The sequence below is a fragment of the Gouania willdenowi genome, unplaced genomic scaffold (assembly GCF_900634775.1).
Source record: "Gouania willdenowi unplaced genomic scaffold, fGouWil2.1 scaffold_85_arrow_ctg1, whole genome shotgun sequence".
NCBI classification, from domain to species: domain Eukaryota; kingdom Metazoa; phylum Chordata; class Actinopteri; order Blenniiformes; family Gobiesocidae; genus Gouania; species Gouania willdenowi.
In genome coordinates, this window is record NW_021145250.1 from 390,794 (window position 1) to 417,881 (window position 27,088).

At 41.9% G+C, this 27,088-nt stretch overlaps 1 pseudogene; it reads left to right on the forward strand.

Moving 5' to 3' along the window:
* Nucleotides 1–14,097, forward strand: part of LOC114460957 (glutamate receptor ionotropic, NMDA 2D-like) — a 57,523-nt pseudogene extending 43,426 nt beyond the window's left edge.
* The last annotated feature ends 12,991 nt before the right edge of the window (nt 14,098–27,088 follow it).

Below are 27,088 nucleotides of genomic sequence, written 5' to 3' on the forward strand. Positions count from 1 at the left end.
TGACAAGAAAAAGTGATGAAAATAGGATGAAATGTGGAAAGTTTGGTGTCATTGCAGAAAAAGGGTAAAAAATGGCCTAAAATTGTTCAGAAAATATTATTAGTTTATTGAAGTTACTGTATCTGGCGACCTGCTCCCAGTGTCTCATGACCCTAAGGTTGAGAACCCCTGGTCTACAGGACTCCACATCCCATAATGCACCAAAGTTTTCCAACAACGTCAGTAAGAGAGTTTCTACAGTGGAGATAAATACAAACTTTTAGAGAAACAATTTTAAAGTAAACGATGTTTCATTTATTGATGCAAGGCAACTCTGTGTTTATCTGATAAAAGTGATGAAATTGATTGTCCCCAGAAGCTTGAAGCTACGCTAAGTGCTCAGTTTGGTTTCAGTTTGTCTGCTTGGGATGAATCCGAGCACGTGTTGCTTCTCAAAGTGTTTTTAGGAGAAAAGCGTTGTGTCCTGTTGTTGCTGTTCTGTCAAACTGCCTGTGAGCTGCCTTTCACCCTCCTGCTAAGCAGGGGAGGGGCCTTGTGGAAGCCCCTCCCACATGTGAGTGTGCACACCTGATTCTTTTTAAGCACAAACCAGCCACTGTGGGAGCATGGAGGCAATGGCAATGCATGCCTCAGAGAAGAAAGTTCTGTTTCCTCAGCTGGGACTAAACTTCGTGCAAAAACTCTTATTATGAATGGATGGGCAGCTGGTAAGCACCTACATAACCACAAGCATAAAAAACTTCTGTTAGGTGGACAATTCATTTAAAATGGACAGGAAACGGATTGACATTCTTTGGATTGAAAAATTAAGTTGAATGCATTTTTTTCTTCTTAATTTATTTATAAAGTTTAGCAATTTATTTACTGTTTACTGGCAAATGCAAGGATTATTATTGAGTTTGATGCTTGTTTAATTTAATGGGTTATCATGTTTATTTCCAGTGCCATGTTAACTGCAGAGATAAAAGTACTAAGTTAACTTACTACTAACAATCTGATTTTGTTAAAGAATTTAGTTAAAAAGGGTGAAAAGCTAAATTTGATTTCAACCAACAAATGGTTGTCTAATTGGTTTTGTACTGTTTATTTTCTTTTTGAGGTTTTTCACCTGAACTGATGTTCCGACCCACAAAAATTACGAAATAAAAAGAAAAAGGAAAAGTAATTGAAGGTCTGGTTCATTGAGTGAAGTCCAGGAATCCCCATCCAATAAAGAGCAGTTCCCTCAAGTCAGGAACAGCACAAAAATTGAGATTGACTTGACAGTGAAAAACCAGTAAATACTGGATAAGAACCAGAATAAGTTGTGGTGAATCTGCAAGGTCCAGAGGGAAGAAAACTTCAAGTACTGGCCTGAGAGCAGTGAGACCTAAAATGGCAGCCTCTATAACTTTGCAGCAACTAAAAGCCATCCGAACATCTGCAAAACGTCAATTCTCCAGATTGGCAAATAATGTGACCAGAATGCACACTTTGATGTCCGAGGAGGAGCTCAAAGACAGTTTCACAAAACTCACACTAGAGACAAACAAAGTCATTGAAGCTAATGATGATGTCGAAGCCCAGTACATGGCAGAAAATGAATCTGAGCGGAACGAAGAAGCGCTAGATGAGGCGCAAAAAGCCGACTTAGAGAAAACTGCAACTGAGTGTGAAAAGAAACTAAAAGAGCTGAAAGACTTAATTCAGAGTACATTGTGGGCCAACTATGGAGAAGATGAGCTGACGCTGGCAGTGCAGACAGCAGAGACCGAGGCAGAACGTGTGATGACCATTGAACCCAGTGAAGACAAAGAAGCCTTTGATTTCATGGTTGAGCATCTCAAGAGCATGGTGGAGACTGCAAAGAAGTCACAAATAAAGTGGAAATGCTGGGCGCCCCCTGCAGAGCATAAGGAGTTTCATGGTCGAATCAGAGAACTTGAGGTTATCCTCCCCAAGCTCACATCAAGGAAGGCAGACTTCATTCGGGCAAAGGCCAGAAAAGAGTCATCAAGATTGATGGATGCATCTTTGGTCAACTACTCAACCCCAATCATCAGACTAAAACCAGCATCCCTGCCCAAATTTACTGGAGTTAGACGTGAGTTCTATCGCTGGAGGAGGGACTGGGAGTCACTCCAAGCTCAAGGTGAACCATCGGGGTCAAGAGAAATAAAGAAATTCCAGCTCATCGACAGCATTGATGAAAAAGTTATAAAAGATCTTCGCCTCTCAAGTCACAACACCGCAGATGACATATTTCGTGTCATGGAAAACCGTTTTGGTAATAAAACAAGTATTGCTATTGAGATTGTGGAAGAAATCCAAAGTACCCCGGTTATTAGATCTCATCAACCAAAGAAAATAATTGAGCTCATACAGACAGTTGAGAAAGCCCTCTCAGACCTGAGTGACCTTGATGAAGTTGGTGCAATAAAAAATCCACTTGTCATCAGGTCTATTGAAAGTAAGCTCCCTGATGTGCTAAAGAAGGAGTGGCTTCTTCATGCAGCAGAAAAAGGCAATGCCCTAACTCAAGCACGAAGGTTTGACTATCTCCTCACTTTCCTTAAGAGCCAGGAAGTCATTTATGAACAGCTGGATCAGTTAAGTGACGAGCCACCCAAGTCTAGGCCCGAACAAAGACAAGCCCGAACCAGGGCCTCAAACCAAGCCAGCAGCCAATCATTGGGATGTGTGGTCTGTGGAGAAGGAGGGCATAGAAGAAAGCTCTACTTCTGCAGAAAATTCCGCGTGCTAAAGCTGTCTGAAAAGAAGGATGCAGTGAGAAAGCTTGGAGGATGCAAAAGATGCCTTGAAGTTCATTCAGATTGTGATGGCTGTTCCAAGACTGAGTTCATCTGCAAAGATCCAAGCTGCAAGGGAAGTTCTGGGCATCACATCTATCTATGTCCAAATCGGGAGAAGGCTAAACATGGAACAGTGGGAGGAGGCAACAACCGGAAGAGTTATACAGAAGCTCAAGAAGAATTTGTTCAAAAACTTCCTCCTGAACTTGCCCAACAGTGTCGACACGTCTTTTCTAACACTGCATCAAGAAATGTACAGATCTCCAGTCGACGAAATCTCCTGGAAGAATACGGTATAGCAGAATGGCCAGTAATCATGATGCTGCTTGAGGTCACTGCAAATGCAGGTCAAAAGGTTGGAACCCTAATTGACCTTGCGTCAGACACCAACTACATCACACACAAAGCGGCAAAGCGCTTAAAGTTGAGAAGCGAAGCCATTACTCTTGTTGTCCATGGAGTTGGAGGTATGGAGGTCACAGTAAAAACAATGCGATACCTCCTAAAGATCCGTGTCCGTAATGACAAATCGACCTATAACTCCCACCAGCTAGTCTGCTATGGACTTGATGATATCGCAGACATCCACCATCCTGTCACAGCCAAGCAACTCCAGAAGTTTTTCCCAGATATCCCCCTCTTTGAATTACAAAGACCAAAAGAAGTAGACCTTCTAATTAGTCACAAGGAAGGTAGACTGGCTCCTCAGAGGGTGAGCATGGTGGGAGACCTTGTGCTATGGGACGGCCCACTTGGGAAAACAGTTGCTGGCAGCCATCCTGAGCTTTCTGAACAAACCACCATTTCAGCTCATGCATCGCAAACCCACTTTGCAAGATCAATGAGGACAGCAGCTGTAAACTACAAAGAACTTACCCACTCCTCACCTACTATCAAGCACTCATACGCTACAACCACTGCTCAAGACTTCCTTAACTGGTGGAAGTGGGATAGTATCGGCGCTGCCTGCAATCCAAAATGTGGCGGTTGTCGGTGTGGAAACTGCCAACCTGGTGGTAAGGACATGACCCTAGCAGAAGAGCGGGAATTGGAGGTCGTAAAGAGTGGTTTGACCTATATCAGTGCTGATGAACACAGTGAAAATCCCCATTGGCATGCAAGCTATCCATGGCTCGATGATCCATCCACTCTGCCAAACAATAGAAGAGGAGTGGAGGCAACCTTCCTCAGAACAGAAAGAAAGCTTGCCAAAGAACCACTGTGGAAGGCAGCTTATACTGTTCAAATACATGAAATGGTTGACCGTCGTGCAGCAAAGAAACTGTCCAGAGAAGAGCTACTTACTTGGACTGGACCTCTTTGGTACATAAGCCACCTCATCGCTCCCAACCCACACTCTGTTACAACTCCGGTCAGACTTGTCTGGAATAGCAGTCAGAAATACCAAGGTCAGAGTCTTAATGATCATCTGCTAAAAGGTCCAGATGTCCTGAACCTAATCAGAGTAGTCCTCCTAAAGTTTCGCCAAGGCTCCTACGCTGCCCTAGGAGACATCAGTAAAATGTACAACTCTGTATGGCTTGAGGAGAAAGAAGTCCATTTGCACAGATTCCTATGGCGTGACTCGAAGGATGAAGAGTTGGAGGAGTTTGCTATCACCAGAGTCAACATCGGAGATAAGCCAGCAGGTTGTATAGCCCAACTCGCCATGAGAGAAACTGCAAACCTACCTCAGTTCAGCCACCTGCTAGATGAGAGGAAAGTATTACAAGAACACAGCTATGTGGATGACATTTTGACGTCCCACAATGATCTGGAGAAGCTCAAGACCATCACACAAAATGTGGAGCTGATTCTGAAAGCTGGTGGGTTCACCCTAAAACCCTGGGTCTTCTCAAGCCAAAGTAAAGGGGAAAGTAGAAAAGTTTTGCCAAAAATAGTTGTCCTGCCAAATCAGCTGAAGGACGAGGATAATAAAGCACTTGGTCTGGGCTACACAGTGGGTGAAGACAAGCTACATGTCATGGTGAAAATCAACTTCTCAAAGCGGAAGAAGAAAATGAGACTTGGGCAAGACCTTTTGCTGAAGGAAGTAAGAGATCAGACACCAGACCCACTGAACAGGCGGGAACTGCTCAGCCAAGTTGCTGGACTTTATGATCCAATTGGCTTGATGACACCTGCAAAGCAAAAGGGAGCAATTTTGGTCAGAAGGGCTTTTCAGGAGGCAAAGCCAAAGAACTGCTTTGCCAAAGACACTTGGGACCTCCCCCTGTCAGACGAGCTCCGCAGATGCGCTATCAATTTGTTTGAAGAATATGTCCAATTAGGACAAATCAAGTTCACCAGAGCCCTGACACCACTTGGGGCCATAACTGAGCCGCTTGCGGTAACCTTCTCAGACGGCAGTGAGTCTTCCTATGGTGCTGTCTTATATCTTCGATGGGGTTGCAATGGAAGCATCACAGTTAGACTCGTGGATTCAAAAGCAAAATTGACGCCTCTCAACCAGAAGGGAGACACTGTCAAGGCAGAATTGTGTGGTGCTGTCTTCGCCAGCCGCCTGAAAAAGTACTTCGAACAACACTCGCAGATCAAAGTCAAACAGTGGTACCATTTTGTGGACAGCCAGACAGTCCTTTGTGCTATTCAACGCGAAAGTTATGGTTTTCAAACATTCTTTGCAAACAGGATCGGAGAGATCCAGAGTAGCACAAAAGTACAGGACTGGTGGTGGATCCCTGGACAAGCCAACATAGCTGACATCATCACTCGAGGGGCAGAGCCAAAAGAGTTGGCCGAGGATTCAGAGTGGCAGAAAGGGCCAAAGTTCCTGAGTCTCCCTGAAAATGAGTGGCCAATTATGTCGGCAAAAGATGTGTCTGTAGCTGCCAGAGAAGGTGTTAATCAGATACAGAAAAAATCATTTGTGGCAGTACTGACCAGAGCTCAAGCAAAGGCAATCCCACCAAAGAAAAGTCACCGGCCACCTGCTGGGGTAGCGGTGCAGAACTTACTGAATGAAAGACGATTCAGTGTCCTGTCACGTCTTCTAAAGACTGTTGCCTTGGTCTGGAGAGCAGCCAAAAAGTTTGCAGGCTCCAGCCAAATCCTAAAAACACCAAAGTGGGAGGCCATCCCGGAGGATGGAGTTATCACTGCCACAGAAAGGCAAGATGCGTTAAGAGACATTTTCCTTGCAACACAGCATGGGGTGATCTTCCCTGCCACCACAACTGACCGCTTGGTAGTTTACAGAGAGCCAGAAACTGGGTTGCTAACCTGCGGTGGAAGAATTCAAGCCTTTAAAGAAGATGGTGTCACAGTCCCACTCTTACCACCGGATGCATGGATCTCAACATTACTGGCACGGGAGGCTCATAGCAAAGGTCACGAGGGTATAGCTGCAACTCTACTGCAGATGAGGAAGACAGCCTGGATCGTTCAAGGGCGGAGAGTAGCCAAAAAAGTTGTTGAAGGCTGTGTATCTTGCAGAAAGTATAAAGTAAAAAGATGTCAACAAGTAATGGGTCACTTACCACATGAAAGATCCAGTCCCACCGCTCCCTTCGAGTTCACTGCAGTTGATCTCTTTGGACCTTACTTGGTCAAAGACGATGTCAGGAAACGAGTTACACTGAAAGTATGGGGTGTTGTTTTCAGCTGTATGGCCAGCAGAGCTATCCACACAGACCTGGTGAGCAATATGTCAACAGGGAGTTTCCTGATGGCATACCAGAGGTTTACCGCAATTAGAGGGCACCCAAGAAAGATCTGGTCTGATGCTGGGACAAATTTCGTCGGTGCAAAGCCTATTCTAAATGAACTTTACCAGTTTCTAAACCAAGAAAAAGCTGCTCTCGAAGAGACAGCTGCGAAAAATAGCACCATCTGGGAGTGGCAGATCCAGCCGGCAGATTCTCCGCACCGCAATGGGGCAGCTGAAGCGGCTGTCCGTGTTGTCAAAAAGGCACTCCAAAGCTTAGACAAAGAGAATGGACTCACTTTCAGTGAATTTCAAACTGCCTTACAGCTTGCCGCCAACCTCGCCAATGAACGTCCAATTGATGCCAGGGTGCAGAGCCGTGAAGATGTAGTACAATACGTGACTCCTAACATGCTACTCTTGGGTCGTGCCTCCCCAGGAGGCGATATCCAAACCTTTGATTTTACAAATTATTCTTACAAAAGATTAAGAGAGATGCAGTGCCAAGTCAACAAGTTCTGGAGGTCATGGAGTCAGCTGGCGGGCCCTAATCTGTTTGTGAGAAGCAAGTGGCATACCTTGCACAGGAACATTGCTGTTGGTGATATTGTGTGGATCTGTGATCAGAATGCCATGAGGGGCCAATTCAAACTTGGACGGGTGGAGAAAGTCAACCCTGATCAAAAAGGCATCGTCCGAGATGTACATGTGAAGGTGGTTCAAAGCTCCTGCGTCCCGACAACCCGACCTTCCATGGCCCGCAAACCAGTGGTCCAAAGCGGACCGAGCATCCAATCTACAATTCTACATAGAGATGTCCGGCGGCTGGTGGTTCTTCTACCAATCGAGGAACAAGATGAAGACAACGGGGAGCATCACAAAGGACTTTAATGGGCAGGTTGCAGTTGTCGATTCGTGCGGTCTTCCCAGCAGTTCCTGCATGAAGACCGAGTGGGAGGTGTTCTGTCAAACTGCCTGTGAGCTGCCTTTCACCCTCCTGCTAAGCAGGGGAGGGGCCTTGTGGAAGCCCCTCCCACATGTGAGTGTGCACACCTGATTCTTTTTAAGCACAAACCAGCCACTGTGGGAGCATGGAGGCAATGGCAATGCATGCCTCAGAGAAGAAAGTTCTGTTTCCTCAGCTGGGACTAAACTTCGTGCAAAAACTCTTATTATGAATGGATGGGCAGCTGGTAAGCACCTACATAACCACAAGCATAAAAAACTTCTGTTAGGTGGACAATTCATTTAAAATGGACAGGAAACGGATTGACATTCTTTGGATTGAAAAATTAAGTTGAATGCATTTTTTTCTTCTTAATTTATTTATAAAGTTTAGCAATTTATTTACTGTTTACTGGCAAATGCAAGGATTATTATTGAGTTTGATGCTTGTTTAATTTAATGGGTTATCATGTTTATTTCCAGTGCCATGTTAACTGCAGAGATAAAAGTACTAAGTTAACTTACTACTAACAATCTGATTTTGTTAAAGAATTTAGTTAAAAAGGGTGAAAAGCTAAATTTGATTTCAACCAACAAATGGTTGTCTAATTGGTTTTGTACTGTTTATTTTCTTTTTGAGGTTTTTCACCTGAACTGATGTTCCGACCCACAAAAATTACGAAATAAAAAGAAAAGGAAAAGTAATTGAAGGTCTGGTTCATTGAGTGAAGTCCAGGAATCCCCATCCAATAAAGAGCAGTTCCCTCAAGTCAGGAACAGCACAAAAATTGAGATTGACTTGACAGTTGCTAAAAAGCCTTGTTTGGGTTAATGGTCTGAAAATTGTCGCTCTGAGGAAAACTGGTAAAAATCTTTCTCTCTGAACCGTGATTAGAGTTTCCGGCTGCGCTCGCTGCAGCCTGATTGTAGAGAGGATTCAAAGTTCACTCAGTGATTTCTGCTCACGCTGAGGACGGTGGGATCGTTAGGGTTGAAGTTGGTTTTGTAAGATGCACAGAAAAGCCAATGTGTGCAGAGTATGTTCTCATGTAGAGTGAGACTAAAGGGATTTAAGGTCACGATGGGGAGAATGTGAGAAGGAAACAAGAAGAAAAGCACAGGAAATCAGGAAATATGGACAGATAGAAGAATAAAGAAGAAAACAGTAACTACAGCCATCTGTGGGTAAAGCTGTAACAGCTCCGCCCTCAGCTCCAGCTTAGACCAATTGCATTCATCCATTTGCAGCTCCTTCTCCTCCTCACGTTATAACAGCTACGCCCACATTACAGATTCATCCGCGGCCCCAAAGTAAACACGCAAAATGACTGAAAAATAGACGAGAACGTTAAAAAACATACACAGTTATAAAAAAAATACACCAAAGAACAACAATTATAAACCAATGGAAAAAATACACAAAAGGCCAATAAAACAAAACAACTATGAATAGATAATTGAAAAATATACAAAACAACAACAAAAAGACAACAAACATTACACACAATGACTTCAAAGAGACATAAAAACAACAATAAATATACATGAAATGCAAGAAAAACATACAAACTACATACAAAATATACAAAATTATAAAACAAGTAAAATTCACAAAATGCAAGAAAAATGTACAAAATCATCAAAAAAAACGAAAAAAGAAAAATACACAAGATGACTGTTAGAAAATCACTACACAATAACTTTTAAAGAGACACAAAAAACAGCTAACAGGTCGCTAACACAGCTAATGTGTCGCTAACATGTCGCTAACACAGCTAACGTGTTGCTATTGTGTGGCTAACATGTTGCTAACAGCTAACATGTCACTAATGTGTTGCTAACATGTTGCTAATGTGTTGCTAACACAACTAACGTGTCGCTAACAAGTTGCTAATGTGTCGCTAACAAGTTGCTGTGGTGTTGATAATGCATCCTTTGGTGTTTCAGGGGATGTACAGCTGCTGCCAGTTTGAGGACGAAACGGCACCGGGGGGATCCAAGTCGTCTTTGCCACAGTACCACACGATGACCTCCATGCCAACCGTGTCCCAGCAACACCTTGTTACGGCCACAGTCAACAACACCACCGCCATCGCGATGGTGCAACAGCAGCCGCAGCAGAAACACCACCAGCAGCAGCAGCCGGGGCAGATGTACACCACAATGTTACCGGGTTCTCCGCCCACGACGGGACACTCGGCCGTAGCTCTGGGTCCTTCCAACAGCCCCCTGCTTGAGGGCCCCATGCCTTGCTCCACCTTTTTGCCTCGCCATGACCGCAGACTGGCAGTGGTCGACCGCTGGAATCGGCCCAAACCGGAGAAAGTCCTGAACACGACAAGCGGGGGAGGAGTGGGCATTGGGGGGATAGCGGGGGGCATCACCGACCTGCAAGCCCAGCAGCAGAATATGGGACAGCATTGGAGTCTCCAAGGAGGAGACACAGGCTTGGATGAATATAAGCGCTACTACGGCCCCATAGATCCAGAGGGCTTGGTGTCGAACTCTGAGCAACAACCGCAAGGCCCCCAGCAGACTCCCAAAGCCAACCCTCGAGTTGCCAAAGCCTCGGGAATGACCAGGCTGCCTCCCAAAGGCCCCCAACAAGCCCCTGGACACTTAATTCCCAAACCGCCACCACTGATGCCGTCTTCTCCAAGAAGGCCGCCTTTCTGGCGACGAGGGAGCCTTGCTCAAGCCCGGAGGAAGAGCTCCACGGGGCCGCTGTACGAGAACATCCTCCCCCTGGGGAGGCGAGGGGGCGGCAGGTACGGAGCAAGTGACGGAGGAGGAAAGAGAGGACGGCGTCCACCTCCTCCTCTTCCCATCACCCTGTCATCTCCAACGCACACCCCCACCACGCCCTCCTCACCGCGCCGCTTTTACTCGTCCGGCTCCAGTGCCTCATCTTCTTCCTCCTCCTCCACGTCGTCGTCCTCTTCTTCGTCCTCGCCGTCGCTTTCCCGCTCAAACTCTCCTTCTTCGTGCTCTAGCGACAGCTCCTACAACTCCTCGCTGAGTTTCCGCTATCGTGCAGGGGATCGGGACTTTGTGGTGGAGGACGACTACGACTCAGATCTTCTGACTGAAGAGTCCAGCCTCCTCCTGGGGTCGCGACGGAAGATCCAGTCGCGCCGCATGTCATCGCGCTCTCTGCCGTGCAGCCCACCACCGCCAATCCCGCCACGCAAACCACAGAGAGATCCGGTGAGAGAGCGAGCCGGCAGCCAATTGGCTCAGTTACAGGAGTGGTGGGCATCATGGGCGGACAGGGAGCGAGGTAGGGTGGCCAACACCAGCCGGGGTGAGGGAGGAGTTAGCAGAGAGGAGAAGAGACACCACAAAGAGCGGGAGCGCGAGAGGAAGAGGAGGAAGAAGGGTCGGAAGAAAAAGAAAAGGGAGGAGAGGGAGAGGGAAAGAGAACGACGGCACCGCAAGTCCAAGAAGAAACGAAAGAAAGAGGAGAAGACGAGGAAGAGAGAACGAAAGAGGTTTGAGCAGGAAGAAATGGATCCTGAGAAGAGAGACGAGCTGAAGGCGGACACACAGGACTATCCATCGTACCCGTCCCTGCGGCGAGAGTCCTTCAGGAAAAAGAGCGAGACCTCAATCAGGAGCTACGGATGGAACATTCCCGGAGAGGACGAGCGGAAGGAGAGAGAGGAGAAGGAAAGGGATGGTGGAAAGGAGAGACAGCACCGACGAAGGGACAGCAAGAACTATCAAAGCTCCAGCAGCAAGCCTTCGACATCTGTCAAGTTCTGGGGAGGAAACCCCTCCTCCAATGCCATCCCGTCTGCCTTCCTGCCATTGTTGCCTGTCCACTCGAAAAGGAGGAAGAGTAAGAGTTCTGATAGGGATGCTTTGGCCGTGGAGGGAGAGAGGAGACCCCTGCTGGCTCGGAGTGAACGCGGGGAAATGCATTCCAAGGAGGGCTTGTCCTTCCACGAGTGGGAGTCAGAGGTGGAGGACGAATCAGAGCAGGAGAGGAGGAAAGGCCAACACGGAAAAAGACGACTAGGGGGAAGGACGGTGTCTGAGGAGGAGCGGGATAAGGTTGTGGGGATCTACTCGGATGATGACGGCTCATCGGGAGAGTTCGGAAAGTTTGAGCGATACTGGGAAGATCATGAAGGAAGGGCGGTGGGCGGGATTGGAGGAGGAGGCTGGTTTTTCAGCACTTACCCCTCCAGGGAGAAGGCCGGGAGCATCAACAGCAGAGACGACCTCTACCTGGAGCGAGGAGAAAGGTGGGGAACTGTCGAGGGCGGATGGAGAACGGAGCGAGGGTGGGGGTCTGGATCGCACTGGCCACCACCCCCGCTGACGCCCCCACCTCCACGCCGTTACTGGTCAGTCGATAAACTCCACATCCAGGACGAGAAGAAGACCAAACGCAAGTCAAAGGACAAAGGAAGGACGCATGCGGCCTGTTCCTCCTGCCAATCGCCACGGCACCGCCCACGCCCCCATTCCTCCAAGTGGGCTCGTGTGACCTCAAAAAGCCAAGAAGAGCTATACCACCACTGCCAGAGTTTCGGTGGTGCCTTCAAGCCAAAACACGACTCCTCATCCTCGTCCAAACCCGACAGATCCCAGAACCCTTCAAAGTCCGACAGCCAGTCCAACCTCAGCATCCAGCAGCGGACGCAGCGATCAGAGCGAGGACGCCAAACGTCGCCACCTTCGAACCTGCCTCCGCCCCTCCCCGCCCTCCCGGCTCCGCCTTCCTCCTCGCATTCCATCCACGCTCCACCGCTCACCTCGTCATCTTCCGTCTCCTCTCCCTCTGTGGTCTCGTCTGCCCCGGGGGCGCCCCAGGCGTCTTCCATGGCGTCGGCAAGTGCCAAACTGCAGTACCAGAGGCTGCGCTCGGTCCCCCAGCCGCAGCGGTTCCCTCAGTCCCCTCACCTGCCCCTCAAAGCCAAGAGCCTTTGCTCACGAAGGGACTCCTCCACCCACTTCTCCAGCGTGGAGAGCGAGGTGTGAAGGCATCAGGAGTCATTTTTAAACACGGGAGAGTCCGACACTGAACCCTTCTCTGCACAAACAAACCAGGAAGCCAAACAGAGGTTCCACCTTTCCCATTCCACTCAGAACGTGAACACCTGAGTCAATGAATCAAGTCATAGGACCGAAGGGAACTCCTTTGCTACGGAGGGTCAAGGGCTTTGGATGCAGAGCGGTCGTTTGTAAGATCCACATCGCTTACTGAGGGCTCAGGAACTTTGTAGTACTGTACGCTTTTAACTCAGAACTTTCTTTCCCTTGAACCAATTGCTTCTGCCTATTTTCCTTTATTCTTAACCAACAAACTGTTTACACCCCCGCAGAACTGTGACAGCTCCCCCCTACGCTCCTTTGTTGTGTGTTGATCGATCCCTTGTTTCGTCGCTGAGGAGGGAGATAACCGCAGTGTCTTCTTTGCTTTCTCTGTCCTGTCTCTGCTCGTCTATCCCTTCTAATTTTCTGTGATCTTCTATCTCCCTCGCCTCTCCTCCTCGACGTGATTGCTCTGTGTGTCCGTGCTTTTCTGTGTTTGTAATGACAACAGGGTAAGTCAGCTGTGACTGGTTTTCTACTGGCTTGATGAAAAAGCTGAGTGCCAAACTTTGAGTAGTGCTCCACATTAGCAGCTGTGTTTCCTTTTTATCTAGCCCCCGGTGCACCATCATCCATAAAAAGGAGTTTGCACACTTGGGACACTGAAGTACACACAAACCCACGCGCACACACAACCGCATACGTGCCCGAACGAGCCACTTCAGAGCAATACATCCCCCACTCTCTGTCCATCGTGCAGCTTTCCTTTTACTTCTGTGTTGTAGTTGTCGTATTTTCTGGTGATCTTGTATATCAACTCTAATATGATGTAAACACTGTGCCATACTACTCCAGCTTAGGTGCACACGAGGCGTTTCCTTCGACTACCTAACCGCCGCAGCGCGTCCATTCTCTCCCTACGCGTAACTGAATGTAAAAAGCCAGCCGCCGTCCTGTGCGCTGCAACACTAATCAAGACACTCGAAGGAGGGACTTTGTAGCAGTTCTGATGCTCGTCGTGACAGAGTTGACCCTGAGGTGTCGCCCACACATTACCGCTGCTAGCATAGCGCCAAAAACAGACGAGTGGGCACGAAACAAAGGATCAATCAGGCCTCATCCACACGGAAACGATTGACCTCATTGTTTAAGTCTTAACTGTATCTGAAATAGCTGAAAACAAATCATAACTAATCGATTCAAAACTGTTGTTGTTTCTTTAACCCACATGTGTCAAACTCAAGGCTTGGGAGGCCAAATCTGGCCCTTTAGAACATCCAATTCGGCCCAGAGAAGAAAGTGAAATTGACAGAAAACATTAATTTTTGTGTATATTACCAAATAATTCAGTTGTAGATATCTCAAACCCCTCCAAATACAGAAATTCAATTAAACTCCCCAATATTAGTAGGGCTCACAGTTTTCCCATGATTATATATCAGATGACGGCTGTCTTTGTTAGTCTCAAATTGTTTAGATTTTTCTCAATTTGACAAATGAGCTGAATTTTTTTGTGTAAAATTACCAAATAATTGTCCAGATTTCTGAAATTCACTGACTCCACAATATTTTTAAAGGACTTGCATTTTTCTTTTGTTTATATCACATTAATGCAGTTATTTTTAATTGCAAATAGTGCAACTTTTTCTACAAATCCTGCAATTTCTCACAAACAATTGCACGCAATTCCTTTAAATAATGCAAAAATTGCAAACAAAATCAGTACTTTTTAAAGTGAATTGAACTGGTATTAAAAACTAGGACACAATAAAGTTAAGGTTTAAAATCTGTGGCCCACTTGAGGTCAAACTGGTCCATATTTGGCCCCTGAACTCAAATGAGTTTGACACCCCTGCTTTAGCATCTGAGTCTGTCAAACACTAAGGCTGCGTTAAACATGTGACCGAAGCAGGACGTTTACTTATATATCTGGTTGCTCTACAAAACAGCTAAAGTACAGAAAATGAAACCAAAATACACAAAACAGCAAAAGTATAGAAAATAAACTATACATAATTGCCAAAAAAATGCACAAAAGGACAACAAAACACAATGACTTCAAATAAAACAATCAAAGCTGAGAAATACAGAAAATAGACAAAAAGACATAAAAAAACATAGACGTAAATGACTCCGAAAGCACAAAACAACAAAAATCATTCATAACACACAAAAAACAATACAAATTAGAAAACTACTTTTATAGTAACTTTTATACGCTTTGGTCACGTGTGTCCGTTTTTTCTCGGCTCCTCTCAGAAACGCCCATTCGGCAAAATAAGTCACCTTAAAACATGAATAGAAAAAATAAAACACATTTATTCATACATATAATTACAATTCTGTTACAGTTTTACATGTATTTTAGTGGCCACAGCGCCACCTACAGGCCTGGAATACTTACTGCAGTGTATTGTTTAAGTATTGCTTGCTTTTCTACTCACATACTAATGAAATAATAAGTGGAAAAAATATAATATTTGTGCAAAAGTACAAAGTAATCTGAGTATTAGTTACTTTCCAAGCATTGGAAGTTCATAAGCATCGTCAATAGAAGGCATTTAAATTGATTTACGATTAAACCACATTCCTCAGGCAACAAATGATATGATTGAAAGTAATGTTTTCCTCACGCCAGCGGTCAATTGGTGTATGTATGCAATCGGACCGCCCCATTGGCTGCAGATGAAAGGTTTGAGGAAGTACTCGGTACTGACTTATAATTATAAAAGTAGATTACACACGTTCATCTCTGCTTATTACAAACCTTCTTTGGAACCGAAATCTCCGTTTCCGTGTGGATTTCGCCTCGGAGCGTAGTAAATGTTTTCCTTTTGTTGCTGTGAAAACATAAAGACGACATACCTCACTTTTGTAGGAGACGGTGACGGTGTAGCTAGGTGTTAGCAGCTCCCCCTCCAATGTGAACCCCTCTCCAATCACATTTGGCTTCAGGAAAACCTCATGGAGGAGAAGTGCTACGTTCTGCGAATCTGATTGGTTGCGACTGGTCAGCTCTGGCCGTTTTGCCAGGAACTGCATCTGAGCCATAGTTTAAACTTAAGCCGAAGAAAACAAAGAGTTTATGTAACATCGACCTGTTGTGAAGATCTCTCATATGAATATATAAAAGTTATTTATAGATCTATATCTTTGTGGCAGTGGGCGGCAGTAGAGAGCGCATGGAGGAGGTCATGCTGGTGGCGGAAGCAGACGTTAGCCCGCGTGTTAGCTACGTGTCCGCAGACTCTCCTTAGCTCCACCCCCCGGGGTCACATAGGGTACTTTCAACCTCTGAGGCAAAAATTAACCATCATAGCCAACAGGGGGCGACAGGGGGCACAGTGAACCAGAAAAATCCAGATTTTAGGTGAAGAAATAAGAGCAATTTGAACACTTTTGTGCCTGAATTTGTACTTTCCCCTGTAAAAAAAACCCTCCAAAAACACATTAATTTTAATGTTTAAAGCAATAATTTACAGATTCCAGTTGTTTCTCAGAAACTGTTTCAATTTTTCAGAAATATTGGTGTTAAACGTGTTCTCTGTGAAACGTTCAGGGACGGTGGGAAACCAGGACATTTCTGTGAATTTGTGAAACCCCCGGATGCCCCGAACAGGAAACGGTAAAACCAGATGTATGCTAACCCTTCTTTAGCGTTTTTGTGACGCATCAAAAAATAAAACAAACAAAAATGCGTAAAAAAAAAAACTGTGAGAGTTTGCTGACACGTAACAAATGCGACGGGAGAACAGGTTGGGAAAGGTCACATGACGCCTAGCACTGTACGCTAGCATTCCAGCATGCTAACACGGTTAGCCTAGCCGCCGCTGCTCTCTCTGTCCTCGCCTCGACCCATCGTGTGTTGTTTGTGAAGCTGAAGATGATCATTTGTGGATAAATATTTATTTATTTATGAAAAAAAGGGACGTTAAATATATATGATCGTATATTTCAGGACTTTGACCTCATTATTATTATTATTATTATTAATATTATTACCTTGATGACTTTGACCTTTACGTGTCCGTCTCTCCACCCCCTGCCCCGCCCGGCGAAAACAGAGACCATATTCAACTGTGTTTTTGCTCACTGAAAAGCGACCATCCGCCTCCATTAGTTGAGCTAGCGTAACGTAGCGCCTAGGCTACGTGGGTGTGACAGAAAGCGGGGGGGTGCACGAGTGTCTTACGACCGCGTCACTGTAGCAGTGTTCGTCTATCCAGAGGGGCCTTTCTATGTGGTCGGGGCTACGGATCAACGCGGGGGACATCCCATAGTTACCGACACACACCAAGCTAACGCTAGGTAGCGCGTTAGCTTGTCCTGCTAGCGTCTGTGGGTTGGTGTTATCGGACGTCCCTCAGTAAAAGACTCGTGAAACTTTAAAAAGCCAGAGTTTATAAGTCAGTGTGTGAGCGACACATCGTCCCAGACTGTAGTCAAACCTCGGTCCGTGGACCAATCAGTGACCACCCCCGTTCTCTATCAGGTGCTTTACTTTGGAGGGGTGTTGATGTTTTGGTGCTTATTTTTCTTATTTTGGTGAATCTAATATTTGATTTCAGAGTTATTTTAGTGATGAACCCATGTTTTTTATATTAATTTATTCAGAATTTATTGTGATACTTTTATTTTTTATTTATTTCACATTTTTGTATACTTCTGATTAATTTTTATGTCTGGGTTAAAGAGACACACCATTAATTTTTCAATTCATTTATTTAATGATTATTTATGTTTTTATACATATTTTAATTTACTTACACTTTGTTTATATATATTTAATTACTTTTTATTACATATTTTTAATTTTCTCCTGCTTATGTTTTATATTTTATTTTACTTTTATTGTGTCAATTTAAGAAGTAAAGTTGTACTTTTTTGTTTTGTTTATGTGTTATATTATTTTTAATAATTGTATTAAATGGCACTTTATTTATTTATTCATTCAAAAATTCCAACGTTTTGTTTCCAAAAAAAATTTTTTTTTTTAATTATTTAATCAAAATGTCCGCATGTTGTTTATTTTCTTCTTGTGTTTTCAGCCTTTTCGTTTTATTAATTTTTATATTTGTTTTATTTGTTTTTTAAACACAATGTGGAGGTTTTCGTTGAACTGTAAATTCTCGTCTTTGCTCATTTCTGCTTTTAGTTGCTTTAGTTGTCCTTCAAACGGCTTTTCAAAATAAAACGTCCTGCTGATCTCCTACACAGGACATTTCAAATGTTTCTCCTGGAAAAGTTTTTCCTGGTGTTGGAACGTTCTGAGGTTTGACTGTAGCTGTGACTGTGGAGCACACACACACACACACACACACACACACACACACACACACACACACACACACACACACACACACACACACACACACACACACACTGTCAAAGGCCTTGTATTAATATATTACTGTTGTACTGACGGACGAGACCACGGCCGCTGTGCTGCACTTTATTGTCACACTGTCAGATTTAAATGGGTTTATCACACACACACACGTACACACACCTTGTGGTGCGACCCCCCCCCCCCCCCCCCCTCCCCTCAGTGAGGACAATGACAATAGCGTGCTGTACCGCGAGCAGGATGACAATAAAAAGAAGATTTTAATAACGAAACTCCACTGGCGTCGACTCTTATTTTGAAAGGCAGGACACTGCTGAGCATGTGGTTGTCTGTGATGGGCTGCAGTATCTGTGCCTCCCTGCAGGGGGCAGTGTGTCGCTACTTTCTACACAAATATGTATATATTTCTGTCATTTTGTGCAGGAAGTGATTTGGTGTATTATTATTATTATTATTATTATTATTATTATTATTATTATTTTATTTATTTATTTTTTGTCCTTTTGTGTATTTTTTGTAATGTGGGTTTTTTCAGGCATTTTGTCTGTTTTTTTGTCCGTTTATTTTTGAGTACTTTGTTTTATTTTTTGTTGTTTTGTATATTTTAGTTTTATTTTTTGTGTATTTCTGTCATTTTGTGTGTTTTCTTTTTGTCAGAATTGTGTGTTTTTGAAGTAATTTTGTCTATTTGTGTATTTTTAGCCGTTTCTTTTATTTTTTATTATTATATACATTTTCCAGTTTTATTCTTTTGTGTATTGTCATTTATCGTTTGTGTCATTTCTAACGCTGCGGGTTAGCATGAGCGCTACATGTTGCTAACACGTGTTCACTGAGGACTAATCAGAGTTGATCATGTGATCAGTTTGAACATTTCATGATGAAATAAACTTTGTAGATGAAGTGAAACAGACTCGTTGGCCTGATTAAAGCGTTGACGTCCCGCTGAGATCCACAGGTCACATCATCACGTCCCAGGGAGGGAAACGCACCGCTGATTGGAATCAGACGCTTTAATTAACACACACACACACACACACACACTGTGATTCTTTAATGAGCAAAGACAAGCTGTGTTGCCAGGTTAATTAAAACCGTTTCTAGGTGAAATCATCAACAGGATCAGATCCAAAAGATTTGCTATTTGTTTATTCTGTTGTCATTTTGTTTATTTTTCTCCCATTCTCTGTATTTAAATTTTTTTGTGTTTTTGTTTTGTTCTTCATTCTTATTGCTGGTTTGTATTTTTGAAGCCATTGTGTGTGTTTTTTCAGATCTTTGTACATTGTTCATCATTTTTGTCTTTTTATAGTTTTGTGTGTTTTTTTTAGATATTATGTCCATTTTTGTGTTCTTTTTGTGTATTTTCCTACAATTTTTGTGTGATTTTGAAATAATTTTCTTTTTTTTTTTTTTTAGTTTTTTTTTGTCGGTTTTTGTATTTATGTTGTCATTTTCCATATTTTGTGTAATTTTGTTACCTTTTTGTGTATTTTTCTGTTATGTTTTTACGTTTATAGATTCATTTTATGGTGTATTTGTAAATGTTTATCTTGTTTTTGTGTTATTTGTGTAACCTTTGGTTGGTTATGTGTATTTGACGAGTCGGAGGTTGCCAGGTTGGGGTCAGTGTGTCTGAAGGAGGACTTTTAATCATCAACTGTATCTGGCAACGCAGAGTAAACATCAACACATTGAAACAAAGAAACGTTTTGTGACTCGTTTATTTTCACTTTGAGGAAAAATGGTTGAAATCAAAGAGAAACGATCAATAAGTTTTAGTTTGAGTTCAGAAGCTCTCATCGTTTCCGAGAGAAACCACACGGTTGTTTAAAGTGAGTTTGTGTGTTTTTGCCTTTTTGTGACTTTTTTTTATGAAATTTGTTGTCAATTGGTGTTTTTGTCTGTTTCTAGATCACGTAGTGTTATTTTGTGTCCTTTTTGTGTGTATTCTATTTAAAATAGATATAAATATATTATATATATTATATTTATATTAGAACAATTGGCACTAAAGCTGCATTGTTCACTTTAAGTTTTCCACCGCTAGAGGGAGAAACTTTTCTTTCTTTATTTGATAAAATTACAACAAATAAATCGTTTATATTTTTTCTCAAATCAAACACGGGATTATTTTTATGATACAATTCAAATTAAAACTCAATCAAAACTCAAAACACAAATTAATCAATGATTAAAATATTTATTCACACCACGTTATTATTGGTACATAAAAAAAAACTTTTATTGTGAAAACCCGCTGCATCCTTGTGAATATCCTCTAGGGTCAGAGGTCAATGGAGGCGTGGCCATGGTGAAGAGCACGTGGTGAGTCAGCAGCTGTTGAAGTTTAACAATGAACACGTGATAAAAATATGAAAATACATGATCACAGGGGGCGGGGCCTGTATCTAACTGAGGGTCACATGATCAACATTCATGTAAGCATTAGAATAATAATCAGAGCATTAGTACATTTGTCTTTTAGTTGATTTTATGTATTTTTGTTGTTTTTTCTAAACGTTATTTTTGTGACATCTTGTGCTGCTTTTGGTTTTTGTGCAGCATGTGGTTGATTATGTGTATTTATGTTTTATTTTTGTTTCTTTTGTTGCATATTTTTTATGGTCTTTTGTGTATTTTTCTGTAATTTTGTATGTTTTTGGAGTAAATTTGTAATATTTTTGCTGTCATCTTGTTATTTTTGTGTATTTCTAGTTTTATCGTCTATTTTTTGTGTTTCTGTTGTTTTCAAATGTTAAGTGTGACTGTTTTAGTTAAAAAAAAAAAAAAAAAATCAGTGAAACATGAACTTGATGTTTAATGTTCCCTGCATTAAAATGTATATTAGTAATAATAATAACAGACTGTTGCCTTGGATTCATTAAAAACCATTTAATCTACATGTATATTAATCAATCACTGTATCAGGTTAAACATACTGTAGTCAATCATGATAATGTGATTTAACAGAAAAGCTTTAGTTTCATTAGAGATGATTTACTGCCACCTAGTGGAAACTCACTCAAACTACAGCTTTATTTAAATGTCAGTAACTTTTATTTCTGTTTTTTTTTTTTTTTTTTTAATACTTAAAAATATACTACCTCTGTGTTAGGCTCCGCCCTCAACTGAGTCTCCTGTCACTCAGTGACATCATTCACATGTAAGTGAATCACACACTGATTTATGATGTTTTAGTTCTCAGTTTGCATGTTCTCCCCATCCTGAGGTTTCCTTAAACTATTCCAAATATATGACCTCATTAAATCCTCATGTGTTTTTTTATTTAAGTTTGCGTAGGATTTAAAATGTGACGGATGTAAGAAAACGTAAAAACACAGGTGTAGAAGAATTTATGTTTCCGTTTTGTATTTTTAAAGCCATTTTGTGGATTTTTGTACTTTCTTCAGTTCTTCATGTTTTTCTGTGTTTTTGGGTTTATTTTGTTAATTTTTGCTTTGTTTTTATTGTCATTTAGTATTTTTTATTTATTTCTGTTGTCATTTTTTATAATTTTGGTCCTTTTTGTTGCTGTTTTATATTTTTGAAGCCATTTTGTGGATTTTTGTCATTTGTTCAGTTAATTTTTTTTGTTTATTTTTGCGGTTTTTATTGTCATTTAGTTTATTTTTCTCCCTTTCAGTTTGTTTTTGGGGTTTTTTGTATTTCTTTGAGTAATTTATTTTAATTTCTGTTATTGTTTTATATATTTGTATTCATTTTTCTTGACTTTTAGTTTTTTTGAAGCCATTTTGTGCATTTTTTCTGAATTTTAATTTTTTTTATACATTGTTCTGTGTTTTTTATGGCTTTTAGTAGTTGTTTTGTGTGAAACTATAAAAACATTGATGTGTAAGAAGTAAATGTGATTGAAACACATTGATTGGGTCAGAACTGCGTTGCCAGGTTGGGTTTATTGTGTCCAAAGAAGGACGTTTAGGGGACATTTTAGTGCTTCATGTCACCTGTCCTCTATGCTGATGACACTACTGTATAAACATGAGTCACTTTTATTCAAACAAACACACTTTATGCACAAATGTTTGAAAAACTTGTGTAATCATGAAACCCCGTAATCCTTTTCTTTTTTTTTTTTAAAGCTTTCTTCTTTAGTTAAACACCTTTGATGTCATTAGTGGTTGCCGTGGTAACGGAGCGAGGCAGCAGCCAGGCTGACAGCGAGCGAAGGGAGGAGATAACGCGAGAGCAGAGAGACAATAAGGTTTAGAGGAAGAAGTTGGAGATAAAGCGAGAGACGGGGAAAAGGTGGAAGAAGAAGATTAGCCGGGGGTGAACAGGGAGCGCACCGGTGTAGCGAACAAGTCTGTCACCTGTCAGATTCAGTGATAGCATGTCGCTAACCAATACAATGCCTTATGTGGTTATCACCTTCTTCTTCTACACATAGAATCCTCCAAATATCTGCTTCGTAAAGTGCTGATTCATGCTCATTATGTGGCTTTATGTGGGTCCTGGACAAGCCCCCGGACTAGCCATGAGACAATATCTCAGTAACTCTATCACATAGAAAGGTAAATATGGTATAGTAATAAGCTCCACCTACTCTCTGCTATACATCCTATCTGGTGGCCATGTCAGCTCCTCTAAATAGTCACTAAGTCAGTGTGTGTTTGGGTCTGGAACATGTTTGGGTCTTCAGTAAACTACTTAGCATATGTCTCAGCTCCCTGTATCAGCTCAGAGCTTTTTGAAATTTATTTGAAATGTATTTGTGGAATAACCTTGAGATGTGACGTCTCGTTCTCGAGGACATAAAACGTTTCACAAACTGCAAATTACAAAAAGTACAACAACTAATACTGACAAAAATGCTAATTTGCTCACAACCCACAATCTCCCACCACCCCACATCTCAGGGTAAATGTATACACATAGATCTACACGTAAACGTTAACAGTATATAGATCAACATACAACCAAATACAGCAGACATACTGTAAATACACAGCAATACACATATATAAGCATAGCTTTACACACACACACACATATATAACTTATATACTAAGGATGCGATCAGTCGGCCGATCAATCAATCAGTGCCGATTTCCCTTATTTTGGGTGAAACCGAACTTTTCTACCTCCACAAACGTCTTAAAGTCAGCCATTGTCCTGTTCCGCTGTGAGATGACTGACAGGCCCCGCCTACCAGCTCATGTGTGCATGTACGTGCTGCGCATGCCTCTGCTACACAGGATAACAACAATAAACAGTCACATAGGCACGGTTAGCTTAGCATGTCTGCAGTTTGACAGTTTCACACACAAAAAGAGATCAAAGGATCGCAATTTCTATTCTTGTAACGCGAAAACGCTGAGTCATTCACCATACGACACCACTGAGTGTGGAGCATTTAAAACTAAAAATCAAGCTAATGCTAAAGCTAACGGAGCAAACAGCCAGTGGAGTGCTGTTAGATCAAAGATCAAAGCTATTATGAAGAAAATGATGGAGTTCATGAATAAAAAATATCCACTAATGAATAATTGACTGTAATAATAAAACAAATAACCTGAGTCATGTTCATTCTGTTATTACATGTTAACTTTTGAACATGATGCACTTTATTATTTATTAGAATGTTTGACTTTTAGGAGCTTTTATCTTGTAAACTGTTTATTATTATTATTTTTAGATTCATATTTTTTATATTCAATTATCCACAAAGCTGCTGCATTTGGACATTTTTATTTTATTTTTGCTCTACATGGAAACTTAAAACTCAGGACAATTTATTGTTGGTTTAAGATTATTAATATTTATCATTTGACCCAAACCCTGTGATTTTCTTTATTTGTTAAACTAAATACTGCTGACTGTGCACTTTATTTTAGTCAAAGAGCTCTAAACAAGTCTGGACAAGATTAGTTATGTTCATAATTCTAATGACGTCACTAAAATTATGAACCACTCGTTTCTCAGAAGAGGGCGGAGCATCAGCTCAGAGCAGATTATTGAGGATTTCTCAGAGATGCAGGAAGGAAACCCAGTAATATTTTGGGGGTGTTTTTGATAAAGAATTAACATTGTAACAAAGTAAAAAGCTGAAAAAAATTGATTTTCATGATATAGGACCTTTAAAACATGCAAAGAAATATAACATTGCAGGAAAATACAGTAAAAGACAAGAGAAAAACAGACAAAAATAAAGTAAAAAACAACAGAAATACACAAAATTACGGAAAATGACAACAAAATTAAACCAAAAGATGCAAAAAACATGACTCTGCAAACCCACAGCACTAACAAAGAAGCAAAACGACAACAGAAATACACAATATGACTCCAAAAATATATATTTTACTGGAAAAATACACAAAAGGAAAACAGAAATGCACAAAATGCCTCACGAGTTAGACAACAACAAACATACACAGACAGACAGACAGAAAAACAGACAAATGACTATAACAACTCTTTGTTGTTTCCTGTATTAATGCTCAGGTCACTCATTACTATAAATGCTGACAGGAATGTTGATCATGTGACCCTCTGAACAAACCCCGCTGTGATAAAAGTTGCCTACCTCTGATATAAATGGTAAAAACTATAGAAATAAATCTACTCAGGAGGCAATAAATACTGTGTAATTCACTTATTTATGAAGTGAGATGATTTCAAATGTGCATTATCACTTTAATTCTATCATTATGATCTATAGATGTGTATTTATAGAATTCTGAGCAAAATATATCAGTCGGACAAAAGGGGGGACTTGAACCACTGATATAAAGGTTACTTTATTGGGATGTAAAACAATTTTTCTTCATGCGACTTCTCTGTTTATTTTGGAGTGTTTAAGAGTGTTTTATTGTGAAGTTCCAGTGATGGGAGCTTCCTCCTCGCTGTCCTTCATTAAAGTTGCCGCAGTCACTGATGTAGAAACCCCTCGTTTCTATTCCGAGGCTCACATGTGGAGATCAATGCAGCGATGCGGCTATTTTTAGCTTCGCTCCTGTATTGGATTTCCCTGACAGCAGCTAAAAATAGAGGGGGGGGGGGGAGGGGGGACCCCAAGGAATAAGAGGAGTGATAGGAAGAAGGATGCAGATTTCCTTTCACACTACGTCTAAAGTTTCTCGTTCTTTTCTCCTCTGACATTGTTCAAAGTTTAATAACAGCCACGTTCCTCCGTCAGAGGTTTTATTCATATTTATATTTTTATTCTCAAAATTAATAAAATACATTGTTTTATATTTCAATCCCTGACAAACCTGGTTTTAGAAGAAGAAGACACACAACAGTGGTTACCAGAGGTGTAAAGAGTACGGATATATCTACTCATGTAGAAGTATTGTTACATGATTGAAACTGTTCTCAAGTACAAGTAAAAAGTAGTTCAATGAAATAATACTCAAAAGTTACTACGGTAGTTACTTTCACCCCCACGTCATGATGTCTTGCACAATTGGATCTTAATTTTTTATCCCACAAAGGCATCTGTATGAGATAAAAGGTTTGTCAAAATGTACAGTTATTTTTTTTTAAATAAATCATCACTTAATTAAATTCAAAATAAAATAATTCTCAGGCTCTAAGTATAAATACATTTATCATCTGTAAAACTGAGGAAATAACCAGCGTTCAATGCTGTTTTGGTGCCGTACATTACGTTTAATCTGATTGGTCGGCTATGATGTGATGCATTTTTTTGTAGTTTCACAATGTCTGTTGATTATTGTAAAAGAAATAATAATAATTTACTCAGTAATAATAATAATAACTCAGTAACTGATTACTTCATTAAGTCCTTAAGTACAAGTAAAAGTACTGATTCAGAAATATACTCAAAAAATAAGTACCCGTAAAATCAACTTAATTACTGATCCATTACTTTCACCTCTGGTGATTACAGAGCCGTTAGCATTAGCCACTGGTCGCTGCCATGTTCACTTGGTAAAAGTTGGCATGAGTCGGGAACGACCCGCTAACGGCTAACGAGGTCAGCCTCACGACGAGCTCCCTCGCCGTCAATGTTGAGGAGTCGACGCCAACTCCTCACATCTGTCAGAGAACATCTGTCAGAGAACATCTGAGCCTCTGTTTTCATCACAGCTGCTCACTCTGAACGATCTGGGTCAAAGAGTCGAGTCTTTGAACTGAATCAGGACTCATGGATCCTCTGAGACGCCGTAGCACCATCAACCACCAAAGACCTGAGTACCCGACTCTCCAGAATCCGTCAGAACCCAAACATTACAGGTTATAAACCTGGATCATCAGAAACAGACAAGACTCAATCATTATGGGTAAATGACTCAAGTGGCAGACTTAACGAAATAAGTCAGGACTCAAACAATCATTATTCAAGACTCAAGTCATGAACCAGGATTCTAACAATCCACCTTAAAGACTCGGTTCATTGACTTCCTGGGAACGGTAAGAACTCAAAGGATCCAGTTTAAGGACCCGGGTACCTGACTCCCCAGAACCAGTCAGGACTCAAACGGACCCAGGTTGCAGACTTACTGAAATAAGTCGGGACTCAAACATTCTGTGTTGAAGACTCAAGTCACGAACCCCCGTAAACAGTCAGGATTCTAACAATGCAAGGTAAGGACTCAGGAACACCCAGGACTCAGATGATCCAGATTAAAGACCCAGATCATGGACTCTCTTGAAACCATTAGGGTTGAAACAATTTGGGTTAAAGAACCAAGTTATGAAGTCTGTGGAAAGAGTTGGGACTCAAATTACGGAGTTATATAATGGAGTCAAATGACTCACATGGATGTAGTGACTCAGAATGACTTGGGTCTCATGAGTCTTCAGAGTCTGCAGCACCATTAATGATCCGAGTTAAGAACCTGCGTTATGTTATGGAGTTAAAGAGTGGAATCAAATGAGTCTAAAGAATCAGATTCATTTACTCTGAGTTTGACCCATTTAAAGGCTTTGAATGTAGGACATCAGCTGCTGATCCTGGACCTGTGGAGGATGTGGTTTACATCATCTGTCACATCACGTCACGTCTCTGAGAGGAAGATGAAGATGGTTACGGCTGGTGCCTCAGGCCTTCTTCTGGTCCTCTCAGCCCTTTAGAAGCTCCTCCTCCTTCTCCTACCTGATTACTGATGTGAGCCAGGTGTGTTAGGAGAGAGGCTGAGAGGCCAGGAGGCACCAGCCGTAACAAAGATGAAGATGATGAAGATGTTTGGAGTTCAGATGCTGCAGGTCTTCATCCCACTGTCCATCATCTTCCTCCTGAACGACTTTACACAACGTCTCCACGTCTGCAGCGACTCATTCAACAGTTTTCTAACAACGTAT